Here is a 24,032-nt window from a genome sequence, read left to right as displayed (position 1 = left end):
AGAAGGGAGGGAAAAAACATTTATTTTAAATACCTACCATATACCAGGCATTGTACAAAGCACTTTATACATTTTATTCTCATTTGAGTTTTTTTTTTAAGTGATTTACAACTATTTCATTTGGATTCTGAAAATAAGATGATACATTCTTGTGTGTGTGTGTATTGAGTTTAAGATGCCCATGTGAATTTCTCTTAGAAATTTCCAATACAGTTGTTGATACATTGAAGAATTCTGGGAGAAAGGTTAGAACTACATATACAGACCTGGGAATTATCTGTTTAGAGATGATAAAATTCATTGCAACTGATGAGCTCATTGAGTGACAGTGAAGAAACAAAAAAAGAGAATCCAGGAGAGATCTTAGGCCTATACGTTGTTAGAGGATGACCTGAATGGTAATACAACAAAGTATATTCTGGACAAAATAATCAGAAAGACAGAAGGAGAACAAAAGAACAATATAAAAAGTTAGGAGGGAAAGAGTATCTTAGAGGAAAGGAGAATTTAGTGATAAATGTCACAGAATTTAAGGAGTATGAAGATTGAGAAAAAGGCTGGTAGATTTGACAAATAAGACACCATTGGCAGTTAGATTTAACAAATAAAACATCAGTGGTAGTTTTGTAGAGAGCAGTTACAGTTGAAAGATGAGGTTGGAAGCCAGACAGATTTAGATAGACAGGAGATTTAGATAAGAGGAGAGGATTAATGGAGGCAATGAGTGTAGGTAGGTTTTTCAAATTTGCTTGAGAGAAGGAAAAAGAGAAACAAAATAACTAGAAGTAATGATAAATGCTAAGGTTTAAATAGTTTTTTTTGAAGGATGGAGAGAGATATTTTTGTAGAAAGTGAGGGGGGAGCTAGGAGACTGAAGCTTCAGAAATAAGGGATTTTGATAAAGAATGCATACAGAGGAGTTAGCCTTGGTGAGAAGGATCAGTTTGTTATCAAAGAAGATAGCTGACAATAATATCACAGGGTTTGGGGAAGTTGGAGGAAGGTCTTAGGAATAGTTTTGGTTTTCTTCAGTAGAATATGGAGAATCTTAGTTGAGAAAATGGAGAGTAAGGATGATATGGGACAGTTGAGGGAAAAGAAGAAGAAAAGGTTTGGAATGGAAGCAACAGTGAGGAGGATAAATAATTAGGAAGGAGTAGGTTTGCCTTGTGGCAGTTAAAGCCCTGGGTGAGATTAGATCACATATATTTGTAGTGGGTCCAGTCAACAGAGATATGCTTCCTCTTCAAAAGTTCTTTTTAGAACCATGTGTGTAGATGTGGAGGCAAGTGAAAGCAAGATTAATCCAAGGTCAGAGTTTAAGGACAGGGGGAAAAGGGTTAGCTAATTAAAAGGCTGAGATTGAGAAGGCAGGACAGTATAGTCAGAAGAAATTTTATTTATTTGAGAAAGTACTGAGTGGGTGGAGGGACTGGAGATATAATGAAGGTGAACAATAAGTTTAGGCATAGTAAAGTTCAGGAAAGACAATAGAATGGTTGAAGATAATGATTGGATAAAGGAATTTCTGAATTCATGAGCATGGAAATGGAATAATTGTGCTTGATGGCAATATTAAGGGAGTTACCATTCTTGCAGAAAGTTGAGGTAGGGTGAAGAAGGCCATATGAATTGAATAGATTGGAAGAACTGGGAAGTTAACATTTCACCATAAATGCTGATGTCCACTAGTATAAAGGCAAGAGTTGGATTGGAGAGGAAGACTAAGTCAGACTTTGACTTCATTGAGAAAGGAAGTAGAATGTCTTGTGGAACAGTAGATAATGGCCAGCAGAATTTGGTTTGGAGAGTAAATGTGAAAAGTTTGAACTTCAGAGAAGAGACTACTAAATAATGGTGGTAAAGTGATCTAGAAATGGTGATGGAAAATGACAAATATTCTAACTTTCCTTCTGGCAGCTTGTAGAGGTACAACCATTCTAGAGATAAAATGTCATCTGGGGAGAACGATGTCTTTATAGTGCTCAAAAATGGAAAAAAAAAAAACCACAAGAGAAGAAAATCTAAAATGAATGGAAGTTTGTTTATTATGAGGCACAATGGAAAGGATAGTTAGATTTGGAGAAAGCCATTGAAAAACTAGTTGAAGTAGATGAAAATAAGATAACAGCCAGCAAGTTTTGGAAGGAAGTGATTTACTCTTATGTAGCCAGGGATTTGGTGTCACTAAGACTAGGAAAATAAGATTACTAATCATGGTTAATGAGCTGAGCTATGATAACCAAAGAAAAGTTGATGAGTAGATGAGTAGAAAGTTTCAGGTCATGGTTCCTCAATGAAGTCTTGCAGGGATGGCTATAGTCTCTCTGCCGTCACAGTTGTGGAGCTCAGTCTAGTGAAGAAGTTATTCATTTCTTTCATTTTAATAGAGAGAGCTCTAATATACATGCAGATAACTGAAGCCTCCTAATATTAATTTCCCTATATTACATTTCTGTGTCAGGCTTGTGATTTCTTCTCTAGTTTTAGTCCCCCTATGCTATGTCTCTGTCTCAGGTTTATGATTTCCTTCCTAGATTTACCTGTTTCTTCTTTCCTTCCAGGTAATATGCTATATATTCCAATGGTAATATTGCTTCTGTTTTCGCCTTCAATAATTTTCCCCCAGATGTCCTTTACCATGTTTCCCCATTTTGATTTCTGAATTTCCTCTCATGGTTATAATCTTCGAAGGTAATTCTTCCCTTCCTTTTGTCTATCATGTTTCTTTTTAAAAAAAAGATTTATCCTTCTAAAGTCATATTTTATTTGTTGGCCTCTTTCTACTGATTCTCATTAGTTATGAGGTTAAATTTACCTTCTTGCATTAGGAACCTTAGGGCAGTTTGCTTGCTAACTGTTCTTTGTGTATTAGTAATTGTAGTCCTACATTTGATGACTGGTTTCCTTCTTGGATTTTATTTCCCATGACTTTTTGGGTATTTCTATTGCTGCTGTTATATGGTAACTACAACCCATGATATTTAAAGTATCTTGATCCCTTTACCTTGTAATGTCAATGTCTCTGCTTTTTGGCTCAGGTTTCTTCCCTTAGTCTTTTCGCTGAAGAAGGTACAGAAGAGCCCCATGAGGCTCATGAATTAAGGCAGAGTGAAAGGATTTCAATGCCCTCCTCTCAGGAACCCTAGGACCACATTGCTTTTGAGTAATTGGTATTTTATAACTTTTTGGGAAGCAGATAATTTAGTGGAATAAACAGGGGAGTGGAGAGTCAGAAAACGGGTTTTAGGTCTAACTAACCTGACTAGCTAGGCAAGTCACTAAATTTATTTGTTCCTATATGTGAAATGGAATAGTTATACTTATATCTCAGAAGATTATTTGTATGCAATGCTTTCAGAATTCCAGGTGGCACAGTGGAAAGAATGCCAGTCAGGAAAACTCAAATTCAAATCCAACCTTAGACACTCATTAGCTATGTGACTGTAGGCAAGTCACTTAACTTTGTCTCAGTTTCCTCATCTATAAAATGAACTGGAGGAGGAAATATTAAACCTCTCCAGCATATCTGTCAAGAAAATTCCAAATGGGGTCACAGTTGAAATGACTAAATGACAATGAGAGAGCTAAACAAGAGATGGAGTTTTAGGACCCTTCTTGACCTGACTTTCTATGTTCTCAGGCCTCTTGTATCCCTGACATTCTGTGGCTTTTTGATGTTGCCATGTGGGGCAGCCAGGAACTTGAAAAAGACCAAAGAAAGAGTTTCACACCCCAAAAGACTGATGTTGGTAAGTCTGAAAACCTTCTGTGTCCTTAACTATGAATCTGTAATGAACTCTGAAATTAAATTAAGATGTAGAATTGATATTAGGCATTTATTTTCTTTTGTGGGAACCTCTAGAAAGGGGACTGCAAATCTGAGCATTGTTGGGAGGATAGGAGATTGGGCAGTCATGAGATCCACGGCCTTGGGACTCCAGAGACACAAGATAGGCAAGGAAGAGAAATGTCTTGTTTGTCTTTCTGACCTTCAGACTTCCTCCCTTCTCCCCGCCAATTCTCCCATATTCCCACAAATCCAACAAACCTTTACTGATAAGGAATAATAGCAAATGAGATTATTTGAATAGTTTAAGGTTTGCACAATGTTTTATAAACACAATATCATTTAATGTTCATAAAAACTTTGGGAGGTAGGGACTTATATCCCCATTTTACAGGTAAGGAAACTGAAGTTCAATGTGGATAAGTGGCACGGTTGTAACCATAGCAGATGGAATTTGAACCTGGATGCCATTTTAAAGACTCTTTCTACCATGGTGCGCTGCTTCTCATTCCCATTCCTGTGTGGGGATGTGGATAGGGTGTGGATGTGACCTCATCTCACTCTAGGAAAGATGGGAGGAAAAAAATAATAAGTTCTGTATTAAAGGGGTTCTCTTGTCTAGGGAAACGAGATGTACAATGAACAATTCAATTCAGTTCACATTTATGAATTGTGTCCGTATGTAGAGCATTGTACTAGTTCCAGTTCAGAAAATGGGATTTCTAGCCAATATAAAAGGAGCCAAATGAATCTGAATCCTTTATGGGGCATGAGCCAAAGATAGGGATTTGTGAGCATTCCCTCCAAGACTGAACCCAGACCATGTAAACATTTACAACTTCAGATCTGATTCACAGGTTACATTCTCATTAAGACTCTTCATATACTATGTATTTACACAATATATATACTATATATTCATATATTTCATATACTATATATTTACACAAAACTTGAATTCAAATTTCCACATTCTACTTTTATGCATTTTACAAGTCAGTGTAGAGGCCAGCTTGGCTTTGGTGACTATTTTAAAACCGCTCTTTTCATAAGGCTTGAAATAAGGATGTATGTATTTGAGCTCTTCTTTAATGTCTTCTCTTTTACCTCAACTATTATTCACTTGTTGCTATATCCAGGAAGATGTTCAGTTGCTGGAGCCAGTCAGATGTAAGCAATATCTAAGTAATACTGATGTTTATGCCTTTATCTTCAGACCTATATGTATTTTCACTTTTTTTGACAAGATGTGCATTTAGAAAAATTCAGACCTAACAGATATCCTAAAACTTGTTCCTTGATGTATATAAGATACTTTAATTAAATGAGAATATTTGTTAAGTGCTTAGCATAGTGCCCAGCACATAGTAGGTGCTATATAAAAACTTATTCTTTCCCCTTGTAAGGGATATAGGCTAGTTCCTAAACAAATGTGTCCTCCTACTTGCCTAATAAAAAATTGGAACAATCTTGCCTGCTATAATGAAAGAAAAGTAGCTTTTGTTTTGTAATACTTATTTCTTGTCCTCCCCTCATCCTACTGGGACTATACTCTCTCCTTTATCTCAGAATCTTCCACTTCTTTCAAGGCTTTACTCAGATATCACCTTCACCATGAAGCCTTCTTTGATTTCTTCAGTTGCTGATGCCTCCTCCTTCCTTAAATTACAATGCTTTAGAATGTATTTTGTTGTTATCTTTAAATTTTATTTTGACACAAAAAGTTAAAATATGAAGAAGAAAGAAAAAATGATTGTAAAGTATAAATAGAAATATAGTACATTTAACAAACCTGAAATTGTAAGGCTTTTCTATAGCCACTATAATGACTTTTAGTTTATTATATTTTCTTAATTTTCTTGAAAATGGAAACTTTTGTATTGATTTTTAAAAATATATATTTTGTTAAGACACAACAACTGCTCACCAGTAAACATCAGCCATCCTCACCTGTACTCTCCCTTAAAAAATTGTTAAGCAACATTTTCCATGACAATGATTAGGATTAATAGCACATGAAACATTTGGATGATTTTTTTTTTTTTTTTTTTTTTTTGCTAAGGGAATTGGGGTTAAGTGACTTGCCTAGGGTCACACAGCTAGGAAGTGGTGTCTGAGGTCAGATTTAAACTCAGGTCCTCCTGACTTCAGGGTTGATAGTCTACTGTAACACCTAGCTGCCCCTGGATGAACATTTCTTAATAGAAAGTTTGGAAGTATGTTTGGACAAGCATTTATCTGATCACCTTCCCTACCATTACATTCAACTTGAATTCTATTCATTTACTGCTATCTTCTTTTACAGGAAGCCTTTCCCAAGCTTTCAATTCTTCTTTAATTTATTTTCTATTTATTCTATTTATAAAAACTATGTAAAATGGCAAAATAGGATTATATGATGATCGATTCTGATGGACATAGCTCTTTTCAACAATGAGATGACTCAGGGCGATTCCAATGATTTTGTGATAATGAGAGCCATTTCTATCCAGAGAGAGGACTGTGGGAACTGAGGGTAGATCACAACATAGCATTTTTACTCTTCTTGTTGTATTTTGCTTGACTTTTATTTTCTTTTTAATTTTTTTACCTTTTGATTTGATTTTTCTTGTGCAGCAAAATAATTATATAAACATGTATGCCTATATTGAATTTGGCACATTATTTTTACTATATTTAACATATATTGGATTACATGCCATCTAGGGGAGGGAGTGAGGGGAAGGCGAGGAAAATTGGAACACAAGGTTTTTCAAGGGTCAATGTTTAAAAAATAGTCCTTGCTTATGTTTTGAAAATAAAAAAAAAAACTTCAGTAAATTTAAAAAAACCTATGTATATAGTTTGTATATATTTGTTTCAAAGTTGTCTCTTTTATTAGATAGTAAACTCATCGAGGGCAGGAGCTATCTTTTGTCTGTTAATTGTGTACTACTTAGTAGAGTAACCATATGTGATTAGCACAGAGCCTAGTGCATGGTAGGTGTTAAATAACTTTATTGATTGATTTTCATCATTGTCATTATTATGTATGTTTATTTATTTATTTATTTATTTATTTATTTATTTATTTATTTATTTATTTATTTATTTATTTATTTATTTTTGTTCTGCTATTTTAGCTTAGTTCCGCAGCCATGAAGCTGACTAGAAGCTGGCTAGGGTATAGAGTAGAGCATAGTTGGAGCAACTCAAGATACATGTATCACTCACATTCAGGATAGCAGGTGCCCCAGAAAGAGCGCTCCCGAAGTGAAAGGGTTATGTTTTCCAGGGTGTCTGGATCAAGGGTGCAATGGCAGGATGACTAGTAAGAAGCTTATTGGAGTACAGAGGGATTTCAGATCAAAGGATAAAAGTATTTTTATGATTTTTGTCTTATAAATGCAAATTGTCTCCCAAAGAGTTGAACTTTTTCCAAATTCCACCATTAAGGCTTCATTGTATAATGACAAGTGTCCCTGTCTTCTCACCACCCCTCCAGCAATGACTATTTCTACCTTCTATGACCTTTGTCAGATTGATAGGTATGAGGTGAAAACAATAGTGTTGTTTTAATTTGTATTTTTCTTTTTTTTTTTTAGTGATGTGGAACATTTTTTTTCATGTAATTGTTGACAGTTTTTTATCTTTTTTTTCTTTTTTAACTGCCTATTCATATGCTTTGACCACTGATCCACTGGAAAATGACTCAGTAATATATTTGGGTCAATTCTTTATAGATTTTGAATTTCAGACTTTTATCAGTGATGTCTGATGCAAAGGTTTTTTTTTTCAATCAATAACTTTTCTTCTTATTTTGGCAGTATTGATTCTTGTGCATAAAAAGCTTAAACATATTTTTTAGACTTTTGAATGTCTTTGATTCTGCAGTCTTAAGATTTTGTGAGTTTAGCACTGGCCTAGTTGATATGGAATTTATAAAAGATAGTCCTTGCTTTCAAAGAGCATGGAATTTCTGAATTAGAAGGAAACTCAGAAGTTTCCTTTTTGAACAGTTTCAACAAAAAGAAACTCACTATTTTATTGTATAGACCATTCTATTTGAAGGGTTGCTCTAAATATTGGGAAGTATTTCCTCAAGCAAAGTAAAAATTCACTTTTCTGTAGCAAGTAGGATCACAGGATTGTGAGCTTTTATTAAGCCATTTTTCGGTTATGTGTGACTCTTTATGGCCCCATTTGGGATTTTCTTGGCAGAGATACTGAGAAGTTTGACATTTCCTTCTCCAGTTTATTTTACAGTTGAGGAAACTTAGGCAAACAGTAAAGTGACTTGCCCAGGGTCACATAGCTAGTAAGTGTCTGAGACTAGATTTGAACTGAAGAAGATGAGAATTCCTGACTTCAGGTCTGTCATTCTATGCACTGAGCCACCTAGCTTCTGGATTGGGAGCCATAAGGAATTAAATAGTTTATTCAGTCTACCTTTTCACTTTTTTACAAAGGATGTCCAAAAAAAAGGCAATAGGGAATTACTAGGTAGAGATTAGCTTGAGAGTCAGGAAGACCTGAATCCAAATCTTGCTTGATATATTTAATATCTGTGTAATACTTGGCATGTTATATAATCATTGCCTGCCTCATTTTCTTGTAAACTCGGATAACAATAGCACCAGGTACTTTACCAGGCTCTATTGGAATTAAACAAAATATAATTTAACTGGAAAAACACAGAATTTGGAGTTGAAATGTCTGGAGTTAAATACTTGTTCTTTTATTTGCTAGCTATGTCATCTTGGATAAGTAGCTTCAGCTCCATGGGCCCCAGTTTCCCTCCTCCATTAACAGAGGATTAGATAATCTTTAAAGTCCCCTGCAACTCAAAATATGTGTTTCTTTCTATAATTTAGTCTACAGAATGGCATCTATATAATAGATCCTATATAATATATCCCACACAACCTCTGAGGAGCTTTGTTGCACCCTTCACTCTTTTAGACACGTCTCAAATCCCAGAACAAGACCATACCTCTCTCTAAATATTTTAAACATTTCTTGGAATATTTGGAGGTGATTCTCTAATGACACTCGTTCAAGCTCTCATTAGTATGGTTCCCCCAAGATCTTCAGTTGAGAATCATTTTAATCATCTTACCTTAATTACTTTTTAGAAAGGGAATATTTGTGCCTATCCTTTGACCCAGCAGTATCTCTACTGGGCCTGTATCCCAATGAGATCATAAAAAGGGAAAAGGGCCCACATGTGCAAAAATGTTTGTAGCATCTGTTTTCATAGTGGCAAGGAACTAGAAACTAAGTGGAAGCCCATAAGGGGGAGAATGGCTGAATAAGTTATGGTATATGAATGTAATGGAATATTATTGTTCTATAAGAAATGATCAACATTATATACTTCAACAACAATACTATATGATGATCATTTCTGATGGACATGGTCATCTTCAACAATGAAATGAACCAAACCAGTTCCAATAGAGCAGTAATGAACTGAACCAGCTACACCCAGCGAAAGAACTCTGGGAGATGACTATGAACTACATAGAATTCCCAATCCCTCTATTTTTGTCTGCCTGCATTTTTGATTTTCTTCACAGGCTAATTATACACTATTTCAAAGTCTGATTCTTTTTGTACAGCAAAATAATTGTATGGATATGTGTACATATTTAACATACTTTAACATATTTAACATCTATTGGTCAACCTGCCATCTGGGGGAGGGGATGGGGGAAGGAGGGGAAAAGTTGGAACAAAAGGTTTTGCAATTGTCAATGCTGAAAAATTACCCATGAATATATCTTGTAAATAAAAAGGTATAATTTAAAAAAAAAAAAGAAATGATCAAGAGAATTATTTCAGAGAGACTTACATGAACTGATGCTGAATGAAGTTAGTAAACCCAAGAGAACATTGTACACAGCAACAACAAGATTATACGATGATTAATTCTGATAGATGTGGCTCCTTTCAACAGTGAGATGATTCAGACCATTTCCAATGGTTTTATGATGGAAAGAGTCATCTGCCTCCCCAGAGAGAGGACTGTGGGACTGAATTTTCATACTCATTCGCAACATAGTGTTTTCAGCTTTTTTTGTTATTGTTTGCTTGCTTTTTGTTTTTTTCTCATTTTTTTTTTCCTTTTTGATCTGGTTTTTCTTGTGCAACATGATAAATTTAGAAATACATATGGCAGAATTGGACACGTTTAACATATATTGGATTACTTGCCATCTAGGGGAGAGGGGAAGGGAGAGAGAAAAAAAAATTGGAGCACAAGGTTTTGCAAAGGTGAATATTGATAATTATCTATGTATGTGTTTTGAAAAATAAAAATCTTTATTAAAAAAAAAGAATTGGTGTATTTATTAAGGTAGTATGGTAAGAACACAGGGCAAAACAACTCACCAAAGTCTGTGATAAATTCATTCACAAGTACATATGAGATCTAGGGAGAAATGGACTTCAGCTTATGGACACAGGTAGCAAACTTAGTGGTGGTAGGGAAATCCTTTTCCCTGATTCCTGAAATGCTAGATAAGTTTTCTTTATGGGTAATATAGTTGCTTTGTTGCTTTGTTGATGACCTATCAATCTGCTTTTAGTTTTTTCTTGACTCCTAATGCATAAACTTCTATAGGCTAATCAAGGGATGCTGCTAAGAATTGAACGGGAAGATGGGACATCTAGCATCCTAAAGACCCTTCAAACCTGCCAAGCAGTTCCTCTAGATAAAAGAGAGAAAAGAAAAGAAAATATAGGCAAAAGCAAAAGAACCAACTTGGTTCCTTTTCAGGGTGTTACAGGAGTAACTTCAACTCTTCAAATGACTTTGGTCTAAAGTAATTTAATAATTTATAGGTAAGTCCTAAAATGTGATCTGGTTTCCTTAGCCTATTGTTTTTATACTTAGTCTAAAACCTATGATTGATTGAAACAAAAGCCTTTGAAATAGATTGTTTTCACATTGTGAAAGGTACCAGGGCATTTTATCAATTAATGTAAGTGTAGTGAGATGACTGGGTTGAATAAATCAAACAACCTCTCTCCATATTACAAAATCACATTATAGGCATACCTTATTTTATTGTGCTTTGCCTTATTACACTTTGCAGCTATTGTGGGTTTGTGGGTTGTTGTTTTTTAAAAAAAATTGAAGATTTGTGGCAACTTTGCATCAAACAATTCTACTGGCAGCATTTTCCCCAACAACATATACTCATATAACATCTGTGTCACATTTTGGTAATTCTGCCAACACTTTAAACTTTCATGATTATTATATCTGTTATGGAGATCTGTGATCAGTGATTTTTGAAGGTGTTATTGTAATTGTTTTGGGGCAACACTAACTCATATAAGATGATGAACTTAAATCAATAAATATTGTGTGCATTCCGATTGCTTGACTGAAAAGTTTCTAGCAACATGCTATATAAAAAAACATTTAAGAAGTATCATTATCATTTTGTTTTAGTAGTAGTAATGTGAGGCAGTCTAGGTATAATAGATGGACAGTTGGCTTGTAAGCCAGGAAGCCCTGGGTTCAAATCCAGTAATGAGGAGAAAAGTTAGAAACAAGAAGACTGGAAAGTTAGGAAGGTTTCAGAAACTTTAAAAGACGGAAAATTTTATATTTGATCCTGGAGGAAATGGAGTCATTGATCAATGGGAGGGAGTTGGTGGTATATAGACCATGATTGATGAACTTGGACCAAGACTCAGAATGGAGACATTCTACCTTTTTCTATCACAAATCTATAGCCATGGCTGGGCTATACCTTGGAAAAACCATTCATCTCAAACTCTCTCTTACAAGGCAGGAAAAATTTACTGAGTCCCTGAGCAAGATAGGAACCAGTGTTCTCTTGTCTGTTTACATGCCCTATCAGAAACCCAAACGCACTCAATCATTGAGAAAGGAATTGACTAATTCAGACCCAGAGGGTAAAGATAGGCAAGAAGTAGAGCCCATCTCCCACACTCACAAGGAATAGGATGATGAGGGACCTGGCAGAGATGCATGAACAGGAATAAACAGAAATTTGCAAATAGAAATACTAGTTTTTGTATTACTTGCAAACCTGTCGGAAAAGTTCATTTCAAAACTTAGGGAAATGGGAGCTTAACATCACTCACTGATGCTGCCCCTGCACCCACCATAAAACACTCAATACCTTTTAAATTTTAAAATAAAAATAAACAAGCCTTTTTATTTTTTAAGAGAAGAGAATAACAGTTAGAAGGGAACTGTAGAACAGAGAACATAGATACCAGAGCTTGAAAAGGAAGGGAAGGAGAAGAGGAAAGAAAGGGAATAAAAACCTATAGTATGCTAAGTGCTGTGCTACTCATGTTAAAACACTATTCTCATTTGATTTTCTCAACAATTCTTCAAGTTAAGTCTTTAAAACAAAACAAAACAAAAAAAACACTTTATTATTGAGGAAACGGAAGCAAACAGTAAAGCCCAGGATCACACAGCTAGTGTCTGAGGATAGATTTGAACTCAGGTCTTTCAGACTCCAGGTTTAGTGTTATCACCTAGCTGTCAGAACTGGGAGGAAACTTAGGAGATAAGACCATGGAATATCTGCTTTGGAGAGGGCCTTAGAACAGAGAATAACAAGAAGGTACTTTAGAACATATAGTCAGACTGTCAGATTTAGGAAGGCCCTTAAAACACAGAATATCAGATCTGGAAGGGACATTAGAGAGAATTGTCAGAGTTGGGAGGGCTTTTAGAATTTAGCATGTGAGATCTGGCTATGAATTTAGAGATCACCTCACTGAATCACCTTGCTTGACAGAGGAAGGAACTGAGTCTCAGAGATCTGGTAGTAACCTGCTTCAGATTAAAGAGTGAGTTAATGGAAGCTCTGAGACTTGAAGCCAAGTTTATGCATCCTTAATCTTGTGCTCTCTTTAAAACTCCCTACTGCTCCCTCCATTAGGACTGAGAAATTTCTACCCGGAGGAACAGCATGATTGAAGAAAGCTAACCTTCCCCTCCCCTCCAAACATTGAGGTCAGGTGGGATCTGGGTCATTTATAACCAGCAGGCCCCTCTAGTCAACTTCCATATTCATCCAACCAGAGATTAGCACACACCCGCTGAGTGAAGGCATTACTGACTGTTAGAAACCAATTTCCAGGCAGAAAAAGCACCTAGTCAACAATGAGATCTTCTTCCATGAGAAGCACATTCATTCCAAATAACTAAAAATGCTCTTGCATCCAGGCCTCTTGTGAACAGAACATCGTCCACTTCTGAAATGGGTTTTCATATTAATCACAGCTAATCACTAGGGGGGACTGTTTATCTCCAGAACCATTTATTCCTGGAAGTAAAGAGAAGGGAAAGACTAATTCTTCTTTTATTTTACATTTATGCTGTAGGGTGGTGTGCCCCAAAAGAGGCCAGGATTTAGAATCAGAAGCCCTCAGTTCAAACCTTGACTCTGACACTTATTAGCTTTCCACAAGCTTTTACTATTGCAAAGCACTGTGCCCTCAACTTCAGTAAGACACATTGGCACTCTGCTCTTGTGCAGCTCACTCCTTTCCCCCTGGGTTTTCTTTTTTTCTTCTACTAAATGTGGGGCTTGTATTAAATTATCTCTAAAAGCCCCCTTTATTTTAAAATCCTATAATTTGAAATGAAATCTTAATTACAAAAGATACAAATGAACAAATAAAATAGCACTCTTCTTTGAACCAGAATCTACAAGGTTTTGATTATGGAAAACTATTTTTTCCCCCTGAGGTGGAATGTAATGCAATTTGTGATATAATAGAAAGAATCTTGGACTTGGGTTCTAGTCTCAGTTCTTCTACTTAGTCAATTCATGATATTACTGTGTGAAATAGAGAGATAAAGTGAAAAACTTACAGGAATGTGTGAATTCTTTTTCTGTATTTTATTTTCATTATATCTGTGTTTCCCCTATGACCTGTATAATATGTGTCAGCCCATATGTACTTGAGCTTTGGCAAGCTATATCTGAAGCCTGAAGGCCTGATTTTCTGTTTCCTAGAAATCAGGTGATTTCGGGAAACAGAAACCTTCCACTCCAATCTTTCTGGATAGCAACAACCAATTAGATGCCTCCCCCTCCCTTTCTCAATGCTCTCTTACTTGTGATGTAATCTCTTGTATAAAATCTGTGTATCTTTACTACTTCTTTAGCTCTCCTACCATGAGCTTTCTCTTTCTATTTTGAGTGATCTCTGAATAGTCATTTTGGGTAAGGGTCTTCTACATCCCACACATTACAAAGGATTTTTCTCCTCTGGGTTTCAGTTTCCTCATTTCTATAGAATCTACTGTGTACTAGGCACTGTATTAAGGGCATTACAAATATGATCTCATATTTGACCCTCACAATAATCCTGGGAGGTATACATTATTATTATCATCCTCATTTTACAGCTGCAGAAACTAATGCAGACAGAAATTAAGTGACTTGGGGCAGTTAGATGGTGCAATGGATAGAGCACTAACCTTCAAGTCAGGAGGAGCTTTGTTCAAATCCAGCTTTAGACATTTAATTATCAGTGTGACCCTAAACAAGTCATTTAGCCTCAATTGCATCACCAAAAAGAAAGTTGTTAGAAAATATCTGAGGCTCCTTTTGAACTTCTACCTCCAGGCTCAGAACTCCACTGAGCTACCAAGTAGGAGGTAGAAACTACTCTAAGTGATCCCTAAAGTCTCTCCCAGTGTTGAAAAAATAGATGCTTTTTCTACCATATCAACCATCTCATCCATCACTAATTTAAGATTGAGATGTTGACTTTGGAAGAGGAATTTGGATCATTAACTCATTAGCTTCTTCACTGATTGGTGAGTTGCTCCATGGGATTGCCACATTCACCCAAGCCCTTGACATGCTGCTCACTTCATTTTGGGCTTACTCTGTGGTTTGCTTCATCTCCCCATAGGCTGCTTTGCCAGGTGCTAGTTTTCCTTCCCACTTTTTCTTGCTCTCTCACCCACTTTCTTCCTTGCCCCTTTGCTCCCCTTTTTGAGGATAAAGACAACTCCTGCTAGAGTTTAGTATATGTCATGGCACATAGTAAGTATTTCATATATGATTCATCTATCTGCCATTGTTTTCCAGGGAATGAGAGAATTGTATTCACTCAACTTGCTCTCTATCTGGACTAACTGGTTAAAATAGGAGAATTGAAGAGAATTGCAGAGAGTCAAAGGATAAGGGGAATGGATCCTGAGAGGTAAGCCAGGATTAGGAAAGACTTTTTGAACAGATAATAACAAGTTCATGCACCTTTGCCTCCAAACTTGGATTCAGAGTTACTTCTTCCCTTGCTTAACTTGTGAAGCTATGATCACAAGATACCTAGTTCAATGAATATTATCTAAACAAAGAATTCCCTTACAGATCTCTCTAAAATGGTCATCAGGACCCATTATCTCTATAGAATCATATAACCATAGAACCTCAAACTGTATGGGATTCTTTTTTTTTTTATTCATTTTTCCAAATTATCCCCTCCCTCCCTCCACTCCCTCCCACCGATGGCAGGTAATCCCATACATTTTACATGTGTTACAATATAACCTAGATACAATATATGTGTGTAAATACCATTTTCTTGTTGCACATTAATTATTAGCTTCCGAAGGTGGAAGTGAGTTGGATCTTCTTTATGTTGAAGATTTCCACTTCCATCAGAATACATCCTCATACAGTATTGTTGTTGAAGTGTATAGTGATCTTCTGGTTCTGCTCATTTCACTCAGCAACAGTTGATTTAAGTCTCTCCAAGCCTCTCTGTATTCCTCCTGCTGGTCATTTCTTACAGAGCAATAATATTCCATAACCTTCATAAAACTGTATGGGATTCTACAGACCATCTAGTATGGGAATAAGAATATCAAAAGCCACATCTTTGACAGTCATTTGATCTCTGCTTGAAGACCTTCAATGTTAGAGAACTTGCTTCTTCCCCCCCTCACCCCCACCCAAGGCAGCCCATTCCATTTTCTTGGATAGCTCTAATTATTAGTTCTAATTATTTCTGCATCTTTTCAATTTCTCCTTTCCTTCTCTTATAATTTTGCCCATATTTCACCCTCATGATGTCATTGGTCCTCTTTAAGAAGGAAATAAGAACAACAATAATTCTGTCCTCTGAGACCAAGAAGCAAGGTGATGAAGTAGTCAGAGTGGAATCAGGAAGAATTAGTCTCAGATACTTACTAACTGTATGATCCTGAGAAAGTTACTCCAATTTTATCTCAGCTTCCTTAACTATAAAATGGGGATCATAATTGCATCCATGTTACTGTGAGAATCAAATAAGATAATATTTGTTAAGTGTATGGCACATGGTAAACAGTTTATAAATGTTAGCTATTGTTATTTTTAATTCTTCTTCTTCATAGCAGCCGGTCTGATAGCTAGGACAGCTATTCAGGCCTTTCTTCTTTGGATTATTTATCCTAATTCTTTCCACCAGTTCTCCATAAGACTTTATGCTAGTGCATATCATGTGGACATATTATCCTTAGCTTCCTTTGAGTTCTAACATTCTGTGTTCTAAGGCCTAGCTGGCACAGTGGATAGGACACCCACAGTGGATAGGACACTTACACTGGAGCTCAGAAAGACCTGATTTCAAATCTCACCTTAGACATTTAACTAGCTGTGTGACCCTGTCATTTAAAGTCTGTCACCTTCAATTTCTTCAACTATAAAATGGGGATACTAATAGCACCTACTTCCCTGAGATGTCTTGGGAATCAAATGAATCAATATTTAACACTTAGCATGGTGTCTGGAATATAGTAGGCATTTAATAAATGCTTGTTTCTTTCCCTTCTCAGTATCAATAGACATTTTATGAGTCCATGTTCCATTAAGAAGTGAGGAGAAGAGAAATAGGTAAAGGAGAGTTTGATGAATGTCTTCCTTTTGAATTTTTGGGAGTAGATTATTCTTTATGGATGATAGGCAATTATTGGTATTGATATTGTAACACTTTTTATTTTCCTTTGTTTTATGGAGCAGGGGAATTTTTGTCCTAAATGGGGAACAAGAAAGGGGGGGATGGGATAGGGTTAATAATAGAAAAACATAATAATAGAAAATAAATATAATTATAACATTTTGTTTCTTTTTTTGTGAGGCAATTAGGGATGAGTGACTTGAACAAGATCACACAGCTAATAAGTGTTAAGTATCTGAGGCTGGATTTGAACTTTATATAATGTAACATTATCTGTACTCTTTTGTAAGTTTGTGAAAGAATAAGCATCCTACTATGTGTCAATAACTGTTAAATATTTTACAAATATCTCATATCATTTTTACTAGAATGCTGAGAGGTAGGTATTATTATCATCTCTTTTACGGTTTGGGGAAATTGAGATAGCTAGACACAGTGATCTGACCAAGGTCTTACAGCTACTAAGTATCTGAGGCTGGATTTGAACTCATCTTCCTGATTCCAAACCCAGCACTTGTGCCACTTAGTTGCTTCTAAAGAGACTCAATTTTTTTTTCTTCCCCCTTCACAAAACTCCTTCATATAGAGTTTCTGATGTACTCCTCTAGACACTAAGAAAGATTATCAGGTACAAAGATATTTGAGAGATATTTCAATATGTATTGTTTATAGTTTTAAAATGTATTCTATGTCAAATATCTCTCTCTGTCTCTGTCTTTCTGTCTGTCTCTCTATTTCTCTCTCTCTGTCTCTGTCTGTCTTTCCTCTCCTTTTCTTTATTCCTTCACCCCCTGTTTTTTCTAGAAGCACCAGTGTAGTGCAAGTATTTAGAACTGGGTCCAAATACAGCCTCAGATATGTAATTAGCTGTATGATCCTGGACAAGTAATTTAATCTGTTTGCTTCAGTTTCCTCAACTGTAAAATGGGGATAATAACAGTTATCTCTCAGGATTGTTGTAAAGATCAACAGAGACCATATTTGTAAAATCTGGCACATAGTAGGTGCATAGGATATAAATGCTTATCCATCCCACCTCTTCCCTATTACTGTTGAAGGTACCAATATCTTCCTAGTCACTGAGGCTTATAACCTTGATATCATTCTTGAGTTCTCACTCTGATTAGCCTCACATTGCCAAATCTTGGGGTGTTTACCTTTACCACATTTCTTAATCCTTTCTCTCCATTCATATTGTCACTACCCCAGAGCAAACCCTCTTTTCCTCTCATCTACACTCCTGCAATACTCTTCTATTTCATCTCTCTGCATTAATCTATTCTCTACCCAGCTGCCAAACTGATTTCCTAAAGCAGGGCTCTGCTCATATCAGGCCACATACTAAATAATCTCCAGTGATCTTCATGATCAAATAAATTTACAATCCTCTATTTGGCTTTTAAAGTTCTTCTCAACCTGGCTTCTCTTTACTTTTACAATTTCTTTCATCTTCCTTCCATTCATGCCATCCCATACATTGGCACTGGCCTACTATTCCTGCTGCTTCTCCACCTCCCATTTCTGTACATTTTCACTGGCTATCCTCCATGTTTAGGATTCTGTTTCCCTTCTCACTGTTGCCTCTTAGTTTCTCTGGATTCTTTTAAGAATAGATTCAAATATCACCTCCTTTTCCAAAAGCCTTTCTCAGTCTTACCCCCCTTCCCCAACTCCAACCAGTGGTGAGTCCCTTCCCTTTCTGATGACTTTCCATTTTGCTTTATATATCTGTAGGTAACTAGGTTTTTTTGTTTGTTTGTTTGTTTGTTTTTTTCACATTTTCTCTGCTTCCATTAGACTGTAAGCTCTGTTAGAGAAGGAACTGTGGTTTGCCTTTCTTTGTCCCCCCAGAACTTAGTACCATGCCTGACACAAAAAATTAATAAATGGTTGTTGACAGGTTGATTATGCTTTAGCAAAATCACAACAATCCATAATTGATAGACAGTGATTTGGCAAAGAGAAATGGAGCTGAAAGATCAGAGTTTTTCTCTGCCTGAACCATAGAGAGATTAGTATTTATTTGACACTTCCATCCAACAGGGTACAAGTACATAATCATCAGGCAAAGCATGGGACCACTCAACTTGGAATTCTTGTTACTGAATGGGATATGATCGTGCCTATTAGTGTCAATTAGGAGTTGAATTATTAACATGACTTCTTTCTTTTTCACCTCTATTTGGGGAAGAGAAGCTGGTACAGTAGTGACTGTAAACCCTTGGTTAAGTGCCAGTTCTGTATGAAGGTCATTATCTATCTTTCCCCACCTTTCTACATGCCCCTCTGACCAGATTAATCCCTGCTTGAAACAGAGGGACTTAGAAGCATTGGATAGCTCATTATATACACTTTCATAATAACTCAGCCAAGAAAGTGGGATAATGGATAAGGTGCCTGTCCTGAAGTGAGAAAGACTCAATTGTTTTTGATTTCAAATCTGGCCTCTAACTGTGTGATCCTGGGCAAGTCACTCAATCCTGTTTATCTTAGTTTCCTCATGTGAAAAATGAGCTGGAGAAAGAAATGGCAAACTACTCCAGCATCTTTGCCAAGAAAATCCCAAGTAGGGATACAAAGAATCAGACATGCCTGAAAAATGACTGAAATAAATCAGTCTCACACTGTTATGCTGAGCTTTTCTGGAGACCAGTCTGTGCTAGTGACCAGGTCATCCAGAGTCCTCCCCTAGCTCCCAATCTCTATTTCACACTCATTCTCAGGCCACTGCCTCTGCTCTTAAGCTAAGTCAAAAATGAATTTTCCTGGCTCCCTGACTCCACCCACCCTAACTCTTCCTCTCTTATCTTAAACGAATTTATTTTTTTAAATTTTGCTTGGATGCACACCCAGAACAGTCTGTCACTGTTGACTCTGTACCATCCTGCTCACAGCTTTCTGACTGGTCTCCTAAATCGCCAATCAACATTTACCAGTCCCAAGGTTATTTTTTTCTCCTCCTAAATATTGTCATATAATTATAAATAATTTGTATCTCTTGTTGCCCCATATGACTAGAGATAGGGAAGGATCCATGAAGTGTACTTATGTCTCTTTCCCTCCCTCTAAACATTTCAGCATCCCAGGCTGTTAACACTGCTAGTGAATTTGGGAAGATATTCTTCCTTTGCAGGCCTCATTTTCCTTATCTATATAATGAGGAACTTGGGTTAGTTGCTCTTAAAAGTCCTATCCAATTACAAATCCTATGAGGGTCAGCTTGGGCCTATGGAAAAATAGTTAAAGATTAGGTTAGAAAGCTTAGGTTCCATTAAGTCCAAGGTAGATCCCAATCGGAGGAGGAGATAATAGAGGTGGAGGCCTTGCCGGCATGATGAATGGCTGCTGGGGAGACGGCATCAATAAGGGAGCCCAGGAATCATGAGCTGATCCAGATTTGTTATATTTTCTTTTCTTTTGTGAGTAACTTCTGGAAGATGATCACTTAGCATCTAGAGAGTATTTGGAAAAAACAAAGGGGATGGGATGGAGGGAGAGGATGCAAGATTCAGATGTTTTGTTACAGTGGTAATTGATACCTTCTCTTCTAATCTATAATAATATTATTATATAATATATTATATAACATATAATATATAATATTAATATATAATATATAATAATATAATAGATCTTCTAATCCTTGTGTAGATAAGCAAGGTTCCAGAGCTTAGGGCAAGCTTTTTCACTTGAGCCTCTCAGAGAATTAGCAGGATGGGACTGGATTCTAGTGATCTGAGTGTAACAGAATACATAGCTTCATTTGTCTGTAAACTCTGAGCAATTTCTTAAGGAGAAGAGAAGGGTCTGGGCCCATATTGTTCACAGAGAGGAAGAATCATTGAGTGTAGAAGCCAACTGATCTAATTTTCACTTAACAGTATTTAAGTGATTGACAAGAGAAGGGACATGGACCCTGGTCTCCTGACTTCTGGTTGAAATTCTTCTAATTGCACTAATGTGAGCACAATGAAAAGACTTGGATTTGGAATCCGAGGGTGTGGGTTCAAATTCTGTTTCTGTGTGACCTTGGGCAAATGACCCAAGTTTCTGGGTCTTTATTTTTTTCCCTGTAAAATGAGGAGCTTGGATTAGAAATCCTTGTAAATTTCATATTTATGTTCTAATTATTTCTTTTACAGAACCTAGGAGAGAAGGTGAAGAAGGGAAGGGATGAGATGTGTGGAAAAGGATCGATGAAAAGCAATTAGATGACCGGGGCCTGCTCCCTTGGGAGCCAGGAAGCTGGCTGTATTTGGGATCTGATTTTAGCTGAGCATCTCATGAATTCCTCAAAGCGTGGGAGGACTCGTGTCAAAATCTGAGCTGTGTGGGAATTGTGATTTCATCGAGTATCCTGGCAACATCACCCGCCCCCGGAGCAGGAGCTAAGAGAGACTGTAAGAAAAGCACATGCATGTATGTAACCCCTCTCTCCAGACAGATTCCCAGGGTCCCCTCAGCGGGAGTCACTCAGGGAAGGCTTCTTCCTGCATCACGGCTCACCAGCACAGACGGGCCCTGCTGCTTCAGCAGATTCCCCCTATGAAGGGGTTACCCTTCCCAGCATTCCTCTGCAGATAGACTTAAGGGTGGGGGCTCCTCTCTGTTACTGCACCAAATCCTGGGAGACAGAGGAGAGAGGCAGGAGGCAGAAGAGATCTTAGAAACATGGCATCTCAGGGGTGGAAACAATTTCAAAAATCATTGGATTTGATCCAAAGCATGAATTCCTCATGTTATAAAAGGTTTGGGGGAAAATCAGTACAGCAACAAAGAGCACTAGCTTTGTTTATTTAAAAGCTCTGAACTCTCATCTGTTTTTTTATTGTTTACTAAATGTGTGACCAAGAGCAAGCCATTTAATGAATGAATGATATAAACAATTTTGGGGGCTTCTTATGAGCTAAACATTTTGTATACAAAAGAAAAACAAGATAATCCCTGATTTCCAGGAGCTCACATTATATATTATAGGGAGAGATGATACATATAGAGGAGGTTTCACTGGTGAGTCAGATAAGATCTTGTGGTCCTTAGGGTGCTGTACCAGAGGTTGTTACTGTTGTTAAATTATGTCTGATTCTTCGTGATCCCATTTGATATTTTATCTACAAGGATACTGGAATGATTTGCCATTTCCTTCTCCATTTCATTTTACAGGTAGGGAAATTGAGGCAAACAAGATTAAGTCACTTGCCAGGACCACATAGGTAGGAAGTGTCTGAGGCTAGATTTGAACTCAAAATCTTCCTGAGCCTTGGCCCAACATGCTATGCACTATGGCATCAATCAGCTGCCCAAAAGCAAGATAGATAGAGGGTAATGGGTCTTTTAAAATCTCTTAAAGCCTCAGTTCCTTCATGCTTAAAAGAGCAGATAAGATAATCTCTGGAGGCCTTTTCTATCTCAAATTTATGATGTTATTACCTCTAAAGTCCTTCAGTAGAAAGAATATTGGATACAAAGTCAGTGGAACTATGTTTGAATCCCAGTTTTGCAACTTACTACTGGTATGACTTTGAGGATGATGATGAAAAAGATGCTTAAGCTTAATGCTCTCTTAAGTTCTCTTCTAGCTTTCAATCTCATGATTCTGTGACAGGAATAAAGATTATTATTCAAATTTATATTCAAATATATATATATATATATTTAATATTTTAAAATATTGAGTTCCAAATTTTGTCCTTCCTTCTAGTTTCTCCCTCACTCATTGTAAAGGCAAACAATAAGACATTAGTTATAAGAATTCATACAAAACATATTAGTGACTTAACATTATTTAAAGAGTTAGGATTTCCTCAGCCAAGCAGCAAGTACCCATTGAGGTTCTTTAATATACCTAGGCCTATCCTTCCAAACTTGAGTCTGTTATATTTTCTTGCTCAATATCTCAGGTAGGCTAGGACCTTTCCTTGGAATCCTGTCCCTGAATCCCAGCTTTGAGTCATTCCCATGATGGCCACTTGCCTACCTAGTCTACATTGCCTGACTGGGAGATTTGAGTTTAGACGGTGGTCTGGAAGGAGAAGCTAGTCTGGAACAGAGTTGGGACGGCAGTCTTGAAGGAGAGACTCTGGCTGGAGGCTCCAGAAGCTTCCCAAGAAACCTGCTCACAGAGGAAAAGATTTTACAGAAAAGAGATCTCCTCCCACAGAAGGATTCTAATTGAAGAGATGACAGGACTTTACATTTTGGCCTACATTGCCTGTTGGACTTCCCTGGCTCTATGCTCTATCTCCTTACCTAGACTTTTCCGGTTAAATCCTATTAATGCTAGCCACCTGGTAGCCTCTTGCCAGCTTCCTTGCTGCTTCCCCCTCCAGTCTAATCATTGCTCTACTATGTTACTATTGAAACCATTTAGATATGGTAACTAAAACTTTGAATTTGAAACCAGAAATCTGATTCTATTCTTGTTCTGCCACTTGTTAGCTATTTGGCAAAGACAACATCAACAAATCTTTGCATTTTCTTTTTCTCATCTATAATGGTGCCTGCCCTCCTCTACCTCATTGGGTTCTCTAGGAGGTGAAGTACGGGAATGCTGTTGGACCATTTTGTGAACTGGAGAGTACTATATACAGAAAAACAAAGAGCTTCATGATTTCATCACTAAGATGGTGGTATGGAGATGATCCCTGGCTCTTAAAGGTTGTTAAAAAAAAAAAAAAAAAGAGGATAGCCTCAAGGGAGGCTAAATTAATGGATCTTTACTTTCTAACTTTAGGCCTGGTACTCTATCCATTATTCCATCAACTCCTCATTTCCATTTATAGTTTAGGAAAATTAAGCCACAAATAAACTCCTGGGGAGTGAGCCCTATCCAGATGTTGCCCTGCTCATAGAATAGTCTGCTATACTTAGGGTCTATGTGGTTTTATACATATATGGTATACCAAAGATTTGGAGTTTCTTACAGATGCATTGATTTAGAGTAGACAAACTTACCTTAACTTGACATATACCAATAATGAATAGGTTAGATAAGAATTATTTTGGTGTGAGATCTTTTATTTATAGATATAGTCCCTAAATGGCCCAAATGTCTATCGATAACCATCTCCTCTCCATCCAGGGGAGGAAGAATCTGCACCCACTGGTAAATAATAGCAATGTTAGCCATATTGAGGTAGACAAAAGCTTGAATATTGATATATTATTATTATCATTAAGGAAATAAAAATGTCAAATATCTAAGAGGTTCAAAGCCGTGTTCTGTACTCTAGGGGAGGGTTAGGGGACATGTTTAGATAATAATAGAATAATAGATTTAGAGCTAGAATTCTTGTCTAATCCA

Source organism: Sminthopsis crassicaudata, chromosome 1 (assembly GCF_048593235.1).
Source record: "Sminthopsis crassicaudata isolate SCR6 chromosome 1, ASM4859323v1, whole genome shotgun sequence".
Classification (NCBI taxonomy): Eukaryota; Metazoa; Chordata; class Mammalia; order Dasyuromorphia; family Dasyuridae; genus Sminthopsis; species Sminthopsis crassicaudata.
The sequence above is the reverse complement of the archived record's forward strand: the minus strand, read 5'-3'. Positions refer to the sequence as shown.